The 11,417-nt window shown below is 38.0% G+C and overlaps 1 protein-coding gene across 9 annotated transcripts in view; it reads left to right on the top strand.

Annotated features, from left to right (window-relative positions):
- Positions 1 to 11,417, top strand: part of LOC6579253 (cyclic nucleotide-gated cation channel beta-1) — a 94,935-nt gene that overhangs the window by 25,725 nt on the left and 57,793 nt on the right. The gene's annotated exons all lie outside the window — the stretch shown is intronic.

Genomic DNA, 11,417 nt, shown 5'->3' with positions numbered 1-11,417 from the left:
AATTTTAGTTGACTTTTATGTATAACATATTACGAAAGTCAGTAGAAGTTTTTTTCAAAATCAACCAACTATAATTTTTCCAAAAGGATATCGATTTCATTTGAAAAACTATATATACAATTTCGATAATTATCGATTTAGTGCAGGAAAACTTTTGTAAATTAAACTGATATGTAAAAAATGAAAGCTTTAGTATTTTTTGGGAATTTTAAATATAGATAGAATGGTAATTTTTCCCCCTAAGCTCTTGAGAACATTTTAAGCCTTTCAATTAAAAAGTACAGGGTATACAAATACATCAATTGCTTCATGGCTTGTAGGGTGCAATGACAGCGACAGCGGATGCTAGGATATTAGAAAAGCCACACAACCCAACAGAAGCATGTAAAGTGACAGCCAAGTGCCACACACACACACACGCATGCACACACGTATACGCATACTCTCGTTCACACACACTCGCTCACCCACACACAATGGTCAGCACTGATAATGACCAACGCTACAGATCGATATGGAGCATTTCAAGTGTGAAAATAATATGACAGGAGTAATCAAGGCGACAACTGGGGAGCAAGCCCTAAACGAAGCTAACAGAATTTGCGCACAGCCATTGATATTGATTTCAGACGCGGTAAAATGCGTATACGCAACGTGGCAAAATGTGTAGCGCCGGCGTCGACATCGGCATCGGCCTGAAAGCCAGGGCAACAGGAAATGGGCAAAATAACTGTGCGGAAATGTTGAGAGCGCATTGCAATGCGTCCCCAGTTGAATGACTGGCTGGCTGGCTGGCTGGCTGGCTAACTGGTTGACTGTGCTGTTAACACATGTCACTGGGCCATAATTGCAAGCCATATATACAATACATATGTATGCATGTATGTGTGGGCGAACTGGAGCTGGAGCGGTAACTGGAAATAGAAATGGCGATGGGAAGTGGAGATGTGAATGAGCCACAGACAAGCTGGGAATGAATGACAATTGTTTTGACACGCCTGACAGCTGGCGGGGCGAAGAATGGCCGAAACGATCAGAGGCAGCTGTCAAAAGCAGACAACAGCTGCCATTACACACACACACACACATGCGTGGGGAGACAGAGAGAGTGGGAGAGAGAGCGAAAGAGCTAAAGCACAGACTATGCACAGGCTGATAAAATTCATAGCACCCGTTTACCCACACCCACACACACACACACACACACACACACGCACTCACCCACTCCCACATTTAAATTGAATTCTTCATGCTGTTTGACGTCAAAAGTTGATGTGAAAATTAGTTTGTTGTGCGTTTTTCGTTGAAATGCAACTTAATTAGCAAAACTTTAAGCAGTTTTCAATTATGCAAAAGCAATTGCCAAGCAGGTCTACTATGTGTAAGCTCTGCCAGTGCCTTGGCAGTTAATTTCACATTCAATTTAGCCAACGGCAGCAGCACATGACAAACTGTAAGCTCCAAAGCGGAGCTAAAGCTGGAGTCAATGCAGGCAGCGTTTAGCCACTTAAATTGGCAACGTGTAGCAAAGCCAAACCAAGTGCGTTTGCCACGCAACGAGCAACGAGCGCTGCTTGATTATGGCTCTTATGGCAAACCTAACAAATCTCTTTAGTTGACTGCTCTCAAAAAGTCCCAACCATTGATTAATAATCTCTCTCTGTCTGTCTCACCCTAACACACGCTCTCTCTCTCTTTTTCTGTCGCTCTGCTAGTCTACATTTTTGCCGACTGCATGCCACATGGGTGCTGTCTGGCTGCCTGACTGGTTGCTAGGCTCCCCAGCTGGCTGGCTGGCTGGCTGGCTGGCTGGCTGGCTGGCTTGCCTTGTTGCCTATGCCTAAAGCTGCCTCTGGATAGCACATATATTTAGCCTGCGACAGCAAATTTGTTGCCAGCTGCAAGTGTTGACCCGTTCCTGCTCCGGTTGCTGCTGCTCCTACTCCTGCTCCTGCTCCTGCTGTTGCCCCTTATCCACTGTTCAAGCACTTTTATAGCTGCAACTGACGCTATGTTGCCCGCTACCCGCACTTTGTTGCCTTTTGTAATACCCTGCGCGAGTTGGCAAAGATGAAGTGTGGTGTAGTTTGGTTTAAGTCAAGATTCTTTTACTATAGCCTAGACAAAATATTTTTACTGTATAAGCGATGCTAATTATATAGCTACATAGTTTAAACTCCACGATATCATAACAGGCAGCATCGTATATATACTAATTCCTGGCGTCCTACTGTGCTTCACTACTACGTGCTCTTTTTCGAATTTCTCGCAATTTCTGGTCGCTTCGCAATGTCAACTGACCCCCACAACGTCCCTGTTCAAATGCCAAAATAGCCATCCCACTCCCACGCAGCAAGAGCCGTGACTACGTTCGGCAACCATCTTTGTCTCACTCTCGCGGTGTGAGAACTGAGAAACATTGCCACCAACACGCAAATTCACTCCAACCATATCTCCACAACAACTCTGTATACGCTTTCAGTCTCTCACCAATACTATTGTAAGAGTGGGAGTCTCTGCTGTTAGACTGAGCTGTTGACTTCACAGTCTCGCGTTATATTATTGTAGTAATATGAAATTTATGTGTATAAGGCAGACTATATTTATATTTATATGTCTTATAGCTCAGTTGACGGTTCGAGTAGTAATTCTTTTTTGAGATTTGTAGAGTTAAGAGCCTTGGAAACCGTTCTTTAATTTTTTCCGAGTTTCAGTTCATTTCCATTTATTTACACAATTCGCTCTATGAATGGAAAATATTTCCAATTTTATGTATTATGTATAATAATAGAATATCTTTTCTTCTGACTTTTTTAAAAACTTATAAAAGGAGTATATTTTTATTATTATTAAAGGAATTTCAATTTGTCTTTGAATTGAATCTCGGTATGCAAAGTTTTATATACTGTGCTCAGATTATCATCTGAATCAATTTTAAGCGCTTTCTCTTTGCTCCAGTTGTCAAGTTTCAATTTCTCACTTGCAAATGCAGCATATCGCTCATGTAGTCGTGCATGGCCACGTTCTTTGAATATTTATGCTTTGTTTTTGTTTATTTTTTTATTGTTCGTGACGTCGCTCGTAGTTGTATTTCATTTTGTTTTGCTTTTTGCACGAAGCGAACCTTTTGTTTATTTGCGCTTCGGCGGATCACAAAAACTATAATAGCAGCAGCAGCAGCAGCAGCAGTCCGGGCTCGGGTCCGGGTCCGGGTCTGGGTCTCATTCCAGGACATGCAGCAGGACGCGAACGCGAAAGCGGACTCTGGCACCTCGGCACAAAAGCGAAGCACCGTCTGTGCAGCTAAAGCGCAGCTAACAAAAATGTTTATGTGCTGCTGGCGCTGTGCTGGAAAGTGGGCTGCTAAAAAAAAGGTGATGACGGGAGGAGGAGTGGGGGAAGGGGGGGACGTGGCAAGATTGTAGTATGCACGTATGTGCAGTTAAAAATTGCAGCTCGTGCGCAACGTTTGCCAGTCAGAGGAAGTCTGAGCGAATCGGCATACGAGATGGCGTCAAAAAGAGAGCACAAACAAGAATGGAGTGTGAGAGGGAGTGAGTCAGAGTTAGGGAAGAGGGAAGAGCAAGTCCGAGTGTATAAGTGTGCGAGTGCAGGGGGCTGGCTAGTTGGGTTAGTTGTTGTGTGGCAAAGCCACAGGCAGAGCGCGAGGTCGCTCCAGCTGCAGGTGATGCATCTGTGGTTGTCCAAACACGCTGCGTATGTGTGTATGTGTGTGTGTGTGCGTGTGTGCGTGTGACGTGTAAAGGGCGGAAAATAGTTAGTGTAATAGAATTAACAAAACAAAATAAAAGCTAAGCACAATTAAATATTTGCGCTGCCAGCCAAAGCAGAAATGTGGTGTGGCAACAGCTGCTGCCCCGCAACAATTGTTGTTGTTGCACCTAGAAATATTGCCAAAAACTCAACTGACAAACAAAACAATTGCAATAGGTGCGAGACAGGTCATCATTTAGCTGCCACATGCAACACACTGTGTCAACATGACAATTTTAGTCATCAAAAGACCATTAGCAAATGTTTTTGTAACACGCACAAGCCCAAAAAGTGGAAAGTAAATAGATATATATATATATATATATATATATATATATTGAATGGCACTTGCTCAACTTTGTAGTAAAATTTGTTGGTCAGGGTATTTGCTAGTCGAGTACTCTCCATTAGATCACTTTGTTTCAACGTATTTCAGCTGCGGTTGGCTCCATTTATGTTTATTTGCATTTTGTATTCTGCAATTTGCATTTTCGCCAGGTGGGCGTGGCACACTCAAACGCCCTGCTCCGACAGCCATCAATATGAATCGCTTCAATAAATAACGTAAAGCGTAACAATGCGGGAACCTGAACCCAAAAAAAAGTAGGAGGTTTAAGTGCTTTTAATTTGATTTTCATTTACCTGGAAAACACAAAAGCGAAAAGAAAGCAGATGAAGCGCACGGCTGCAAAGCCCTTGACTAAATATATGCATGTTTATGTTTATACACAGAGCTCTGTGCAGCGACAATTAAAGAGATCTCTTAAATAATGGAAATATTTGGGGAAAAAGGAATTAAGATGGATATGAATGTATTTATGAATATGTATATAAATTTATAATTCTAGGTAGTACAGAATATGAGGTGGGGATTGTTGCTTCATAGAGCGATGCTTTTTATTTAAAATTCTAATGGAATTGAAATAATCCTCTGTAATATTATAATTTTTGATTGTTTTATATGCAATGCTTTTACTTAAAGTTTTGTAGTGAAAGCCAAATTAAAAGTCTATTAGTGCATTAAAATCTATCGTTTATATCGATTCTGTTATCGATGTCCCTCAGCTGCTGAAATTAAGATATGACAACTAAATAATGAAGTTACTAAAACTAAAAGCTATGCAACAGTTTGTACAATTTTATAATAAACTTCATTTTTATGAGCTGCAAAAACTCTATATACCATTGATTTTACAAACAACTGAAATGCCCACTCATTCTAAAGGTTCAACTAAAAATTTCATGCAATCATAACTTTTTGTCCAGCGAGTTGAGAGCTCAATCACTAAGAGAATCATCATTAAATTTCCATCATCATCGCTTGCTGGGGAAATGGTTCATGAAATGCTAAACTAAACTTAAGCCTTTAAGGCTCTTTGAATAACAATATTTGCGGGCAGCTGAAACTTTTGATCGATTTTAATTAAATTAAAATAAAATCGGAGTCTGTTGCTGTCAATGCAGCAGCATTAAGTTATTTCCATTTCAAATACGTTTGCGCTTATTCAAATTCAAATATATGCATGTTTTCATTGAATGAGAGCAGTGCTGGTTATTAATCTGTTAAATGCGCATTTTATTGAAAATATATAAAATGGAAGCGAATATTTCATTTATCATAAATCATTTCTGTTATCAGCACACTTGCTCAGAATATGAGAGCACTGAAATACATATCCAATTACTCAAAATCAATAGCAGCTAGTATTTCGAGACTACCTGGGTGAAATTTGCCAAGTAAACCAAAAGTTTAATTTTAAGCAGCTTAGATTTGAGAATGCAATTAGTTTGCTCAGTGATAAGCGCTGTGTGGGCTCTGATCCCAGGCGCTGTCCTTGGGCCAGTTGTCCGGTTGCCATTTGATGCTGTCACATTTAGTTGACAAATGTGCGCGCATTTGGCATAATCTGGCTACTGTTTTTTTTATCTGTATACCCTGCATTAATTAAGTGCTTAGATGGAGGTGTATAACACAGTAGACCAGAATTGATATGCAGCCAGATCGAGTTCCCTGTTTACGGTGCGTATGTTTTAATATTTATGAATTAGTAGTTATATAAACTACTATATAATACAAATACTACTATTGTACTATACTACTACTACTATTACTGTACCATACTACTACTATATTATACTACTACTGTGCTATACTACTGTTACACTTTTCTACAACTACTACTACTACTGCGCTTTACTACTACTATACTATTCTACCACTGCGCTCTACTAATACTATACTATTCTACTACTATACTATAAAACTATTATACTATTCTACTACTGTACTATAGTATAACCATACTATACTACATACTGTACTATACTATTACTACTACTTATTATGGATCACACTCTACGCATACCTTTAAAGCAAATTTCAATATACTTCTCTTCTATTTCTACTTCTTCTACTTCTACTACTCTACTCTTATACTCGTCTGTTCGTTCAATGATAAATATATTGATATAAATTTATACTCAATCTCTTTCGAGATAATAGAGCTGCATATAAAACATAGCTAACACTCAGAGAGTAACCGATGGCTTCGGTTCTTGAACGATCGGCCTGAAACGCATTTTTATTGTTTTTCTCTCCGCTCTGGTTTCTCTAAGCTAATCGTACTTTGTGCATGTATTGGTTTGTATGCTAAACACATCGATAGCTTGTGTGTGTATGAAAACCGTTTGCATTGGCTCTTTGAGTTATTGTGCGAGCGTCAATCGTATCGCTCTCTAAGCAATGTTCGGTGAACGAACTTCACACGAATTAGTCAACTCAAGACGCTCAATAGAAAACGAAAACAAGAAGAACCGAAGTCGCTCGCTCAGAGCGTAAGGAATCAAAAAGTACGCTGTTAGCAAGGTATGATAATAATATATTATCGTATAGCTATGATAGAAGTACTTGGAATTTATTGTACTCCACTTATACTACATTTCCTTCAATTTACACCCTTAGACTTTCCACTTTCCCTCTCTCTCCCTCTTTGCCTCCCTCTACAACTTTTCATAATTTATGGCTATATCTGCCTTAAATCATAGCAAGAACACTCCACCCTTAACACACCTATTAAAGCCATAATAACAATATATAATAAGATGTCAACTGTCAGAGCTTACAGGGTATTGCCCTATCAAGTACACATAATTCAGGCGTTGCTTAAGCGTGTTGCTTTTTTTTTTTTTTTTTTTTTTTTTGGCTAGCTTTTGGCCAGAGGATAGGATATCAGAGCCCTAATCTGGCAAGCAAGGCGAAACCGAACCCCATTGTCCGCTATCTGCTGTCGCCGTTAACTCCTTTTCGCATGACGCTGAGGTACTGTCAACAGCTTTGTAATTAGTTGCCTGTTTTTGTGTGTGTGTGTGTGTGTGTGTTTTTTCTGTTTTTTGTTCGTTTGGTTCGTTTTTCTTGCTCTGCACTCCATGGTCACCATCGCTCTTCGGTGCTGTCGCTGCTAATGTCAGCGCTAGATTGATGGCGATCCATTTTTTAGTTCGCTGCCATGCGAGATGGACAAATGCTGACCATCATTTTTGAGCTGTCTGCTGTCTGATGTCTGCTATCCTCGCAGGCGGCGTCGCATTGCGTATACATAAGGCTTTAATTAGCCAAGTGCCATTTGGCTCGACTCAGCTCCACGAATGCTCAATGCCAAACTGAATTCAGAATCCAGATTCCCGAGCGCTGAATGGCAAAATGATAATGAATTGTGCCCAGAGCAAAAGCGTATCGCAAAATTCAAATATTGTCAGCGGGTGGAAATTGTTAAATTGAAATGCGTTTGCGTTGGCAAATTTGCATAACAGCAAAAATTATACTACTCTGCTCTACTCTCTTTCACTCTATTCTTTCTCTCTCTCTCTCACTCTCTATCACTCTTTGTCTCTATGTATTCTTCAAATAAGCATTGCAATTGTCATAATATTGACTAAACTCACTTTTGAAATGCATATTGAAATAAATATAAAAATATATTTCCCTTTAGAATTTTTAATTTATTCAAATATAAATCTCTCAATTCTGTATACACAATATGAATAAGGGAGAGAGCAAGAGTGAGAGAGAGATAGTGAGGTAAATTACTAAATTTTCACACTCGGACAGGCAATGCATACAAAATATGTAATAATAAAATTGTAGTTTTTACACAACTTATGTGAACAACTGGTCAGTGTTCGGCTGATTAGATAAATTATAGAGAATATAAATTTGCATAGATAAAAAAGGTTTTAGTATAGAAATTATTTAAAATAAAAATTGAATTTTAATAACTTTAATTAGAGCAGTTTATGCTTTGAATATAAATAATTTTATTTAAATTATTATTATTTTTTTTTTTAATTTCTTTATATTGTACAAAATTTTTATTTGAAAGACTTTTTTGATTATTCTGTTATTTATACAATGAATTTAATTAAATTAAAATTTATTTCAAGTAAACATTGTATGTATATAATTTATTTTTGTGATTTTTAAGTTAAATTACTATATTTTGCTTTTAATAATAAATAAATTTATCATAAAAAATTAAAAAAATCCACAACATAATTAATACTAATTTATCATAAACTGAAAAATATTTATTTGAAAATAATTTGAAATATACCAGTATATATAGCAGTATATTTTAAATACATTCACATATTAAGTCCGGTTTTCATATCAATTATTTCGCCCTTACAAACTCGTCTGACATCTAAATTGCTTTTGATAGATTCAAAATCCTTTAGAATTCTGAACAATACACCTAGCTGGAGCTGGCTGTCAATAACAGGGTATTTACAACAACAGTTGCCAAGCGAAGCGTTGACAAAACCCCAAAGAGGTAAAAATTTAACGGAATTGCAAATGCTGTTGACACTTGCACAACGCAAACAATTGTCCGCAATCTGCTGCTCTCTCACCTAGCTACAGCTACAGCTCCAACTCCCTTTCCCTTTCCCTCTCACTCGCACACACTCTCCCGCTTTCTGTGTCAGTCACCTGCCCTATTCTGCTCCGTCAGACTCGGTGCTTGGCTTTGGGTTTGTATTTGAAATCTGGTCTGGGTAGCGTTTTGGCAATTTTCATGTTTGCATAGTTTTTGGCAACACTTGATTGCCTTTTGGCTTTGGCCGGAACGCAGAGCCAACCTGGCTAAACAAATCCAGCCAGTGAGCTTGACAGAGCGCCCATATCTGCACAGCACTTTTGTTGTTGCTAAAATTTTTTATTTTTATTTTTTTATCTGTCATCTTTTTTTCTTTGTCGCCTTTGCGTAATCAAAAACCAAAATTTAAATAATTGCAATAAATTTTTTCTTATTTTCTCATTTTGTCATGCTGACAAATTAGATAAGTTAGCTGTGTATGTGTGTGTGTGTGTGTGTGAGCGAGTGTATGGGAGTGTGTGTGTGTGTGTGAGCGAGTGTATGGGAGTGTGTGTGCGTGGCACATAAATCATATTTAGCTTTGCGGCGCCAGCGAACATTCAATCAAAGTGCAACAAATCCCTCAAATTTGTTATGCGTCACGTACAACTGTCAAGTCGCAGATGTGTGTGTGTGCGTGTATACGACTGTGTGTGTGTGTGCGTGTTTGCCATTTATATGAGACTTTAAAGTCTAGCGAGCCTAAAAGCTAATACAAACACACATATCTATAGATATTTTAATATTATTTAATGCAAAGTGCGGTCTGACTTGGGCTCTTGTTTATGCTTATGGAAATAATCGTAATAGTAATCGTTATCGGAATTGAAAATCGTGTGCCAACCACCCGACCGTCTTAGCATTTGACTGGGTTATCAGCTTTACACTCAACTGAATATATTCTGGGGTATTTGTAGATGCCAGCCACGGCTTATTAAATATTAAATTGATAAGGCAGTGACTGACTGAATGACAGTTTCTGTTGTGGTTGTGGTTGCCTTTTCCTTTTTTTTTTTTTTTTTTTTTTTCCTTTTTTTTTTTTTTTGCGGATGCCCTAAACTTATTAAAAATTGGAATGTAGGATATTATGTATTCACAGCGTTGTATGTGACGGGCTGCAGGAGGCGTGGAAGAGTAGAATACATTAATGTGTGTATGTATATATTGTAGAGCCTATAAAGTATATTATTTCTGTGGATGCACAGCTTAGATAATCTGGGCATGTCTTACATCTGTGCATCACTTCATCTGTAAGTATTTTTGTAGTCGTTCTTTTCAGAGAGTATGAACTAGATATGCAGACGTTTTATGTAATCGATAAATTCTTAAATATTCATGAAGTCGAATAAAATCGATATAAGCCTAAAGTCATTTAGATATATTTGATAACTGTTGAGTGCTTAACTCATTAAACTAAATATTAAGCATACGCACATATGGCGCACTTTTAAGTAACTGAAAAGGGTATCTTCTAGTCATGCACTTCCTCGGCTAGACTACTCCTTTTGTGCCCATTCTTTTTGGTATTCGCATTTGTTGCCTATTTCGCTTGTTGTTGTTTTTGTTGTTGCCTAAGCGGCTTTTGCTCGGCATTCGCGTGTATAGCACGTGCCACGCCCCCGCCCATTGCCCAACTGGGATGCTCTCAATACAATGCCGTTGTATGCTAATATTGCGGGCATATTTTTCATGTCGCAATCATTTTGTGTGCCATTTTTTTTTCTTTCTGTTTTTTGTTTCTACTTTATTTTATACTTTTCATTGTTGTCGTTGTTGCTGTTGCTGTTGTTGGCATTGCTTAAGCGTTGATTGCAAGCATTTGCATAATTTAAGATTGTTCTGTTCACTGACACTCGACATACTCATACACAGACACACACACACACACACACATACAGACACATACACGCTTGCAGAGTGTATTCCAACATGGTGTCCCCACTCTGGCGGCGCATTAAAATGAAAATTCCAAGCTCAGTCGACGCTCGTTCAAGATTAACATATTTCTTTGAAGCTCCGGCTAAATTATTAAGGTTATAAATAGCAGTGTTGGTAGCCAGTGTTGTATTATACCAAGTGCCCATTAAGTGAGTGTAATGGTTATATTAAGATATTCTGCAGGCAGCAGCAGCAGCCGCAACAGCAACAGCAACAGCAATAGCAACAGCTAAGTCAATTGGAATATGACTTAACAAATTAAACGAATTCATGTGAAAAAGATCATTTCTCGCTTGTGGGTGTGTGTAGATTAATTATATCATACATTAATCTGATTCTTGCTTTCTTCTCTGCTTTAATTTCCTGTCATATGATATTGTAGAGAATTTGTTTTTACATTGTTTTACGACTTCTCTTTCATTTCCTTGTTATATGTATCTCTTATTTGCCTCCATCTATTTTGATCTTTATATTTCTCTCATATATATCTCTTCCTTTTGCATTCTGTGTCATTTTATTCGTTCCTTTTTTTTTTCGATTTACTCTCGCATTTTTTGCCATTTCTTCTCCTTTAATATTTAGCCTTTTTTGCTAGTCACTTCTTCTCATTCTCTCTTTATCCTGTATAGCTTGTCATTCACATTTTATACTTCTATAGGGTATCTGCCACTGCGAGCAATCTCAGATTAAACAACTTTATTTTATTGCAGTCTCTGTTCTTTAGTTTCGTTTCTGCTTTTGCAAATATTGAATGACAAAAAAAAAAAAAAAAATCAAAAGAGAAATAAAATA

This window comes from Drosophila mojavensis, unplaced genomic scaffold (assembly GCF_018153725.1).
Source record: "Drosophila mojavensis isolate 15081-1352.22 unplaced genomic scaffold, ASM1815372v1 contig_80, whole genome shotgun sequence".
Lineage (NCBI taxonomy): Eukaryota > Metazoa > Arthropoda > Insecta > Diptera > Drosophilidae > Drosophila > Drosophila mojavensis.
The sequence above is the reverse complement of the archived record's forward strand: the minus strand, read 5'-3'. Positions and strand labels throughout refer to the sequence as shown.